General features: G+C 44.9%; 1 non-coding gene across 1 annotated transcript; it reads right to left on the minus strand.

Annotated features, from left to right (window-relative positions):
• Positions 1 to 621: 621 nt before the first annotated feature.
• trnap-ugg (transfer RNA proline (anticodon UGG)) lies at positions 622 to 711 on the minus strand. Its single transcript is given in 2 exon segments — positions 622 to 657; positions 676 to 711. It is a non-coding gene; the product is annotated as a tRNA-Pro (tRNA).
• Between the last annotated feature and the right edge of the window lie 842 nt (positions 712 to 1,553).

A 1,553-nucleotide genomic window follows, 5' to 3' on the forward strand; every position in this document is an offset into this window, starting at 1 on the left:
AGATTTAACCTGATGCAACAACCTGCCATGCGGTATCTTGTCAAATGCCTACTAAAGTCCATGTAGACAACATCAATTACACTGCCCTCATCGACCTTCTTGGTTACCCTTTCAAAAAACTCAATAAAAATTCGTGAGACATGATTTTCCACTCACAGAGCCATTCTGATCAGTCCTTGCCTCTCTAAATGCCTCGGGATCCTGTTTCTCAGACTGCCTTCGAACAACTTACCCACTACAGATGTGAGGCTCAGCGGCCTGTAGCTCCCACGCTTCTCCCTGCAACCCTTTTTAAACAGAAGCACGACATTTCCCACCCTCCAGTATTCAAGCAGATCACCTGGGCTTTCGATGATTCAGATATCTCTGCAAGGGGTCCTGCTATTTCCCCCGAGTCTCCCATAACGTGGGAGGTCGTCTGAAGGAATGAGGTCCTCTCAATTCGTGTCTGCCAGCAGAGTCAACCATTGAAAATGTTTCGATTTACTTGTGAGCCTGCTATGGTGTTAGATTGTGCTCAGGTTCTCAACCCAAAGCCCATGTGAAGCAATCCCGCCGTGTGCAAGGAAAATAAATTTACAGAACCAGTACCTTGTCCAATATGCAACAGCAGCAAAATGTGGGCTCGTCCGGGATTTGAACCCGGGACCTCTCGCAAGCTTGCGAATTTCAACACCCAAAGCGAGAATCATACCCCTAGACCAACGAGCCTTCGTTGCAGAGATCTGCCAAATAATTATATTTTCATTGTCATCCAAAATAGATCATACATCTGCATTGAAAGTTGAAAATGCTGGAATAGCTCAGAAAGTCAGAGAGCGTGTGTGCACAGAGAAACAAAGCTTTTCTTTCATCTCTCTACCCTTTCACTGAAACTGGGGATGTTTAAAAATGTAGAACGTTTTGCGCAAATGAGATGCAGGAGGGAGGAAACATAACATCCTGTTGGGTGGAAGTCAGGAGAGGTGAGATGACGGAAACAGAGAATCACAAAGCGATTAACCACATAATGAGGCCGTTCCGAAGTTCTTTCCAGGACACACATGTGCTGTGGATAAAGGGGAACCGGTGGATGTAATGTACATAGATTACACTGGAGCCACATTGATGAGGTTGGTGGGTCTTGAGTTTTGAAAGTTCCACTCAGTAATATAGAAACAAAGGAATCAGGAGCTCAAGTCGGCAAATTCAGCCCTTCGAACCTGCTTCGTCATTCAATCAGATCATGGCTGATCTCTCCCTGGTCTCAAGTCTACTTTCCCATCTGTTCTTCTTTCCCCTTTAAACATTTTTTGAAACATCAGAAATATATCTATCTCCTTTTGAAACCATTCAATCTTTCAGAACCCATCACGCTCTGGGGCAGCGAGTTCCAGAGATTCACCACTCTGCGAGAACACTCTCTGCGAGAAGTACTTCCTCCTCATTTCAGGTTTAAATCCACCGCCTCTCAACCTATACCTGCGTCTTCTTGTTCTACATTGCCCCATAGAGGAATCATTTGGTCGACGTTTATTCCATTAGTTCCCTTTAGACTTTTGTACACCTCGATA

The sequence above is a fragment of the Mustelus asterias genome, unplaced genomic scaffold (genome assembly GCF_964213995.1).
Source record: "Mustelus asterias unplaced genomic scaffold, sMusAst1.hap1.1 HAP1_SCAFFOLD_129, whole genome shotgun sequence".
NCBI classification, from domain to species: Eukaryota; Metazoa; Chordata; class Chondrichthyes; order Carcharhiniformes; family Triakidae; genus Mustelus; species Mustelus asterias.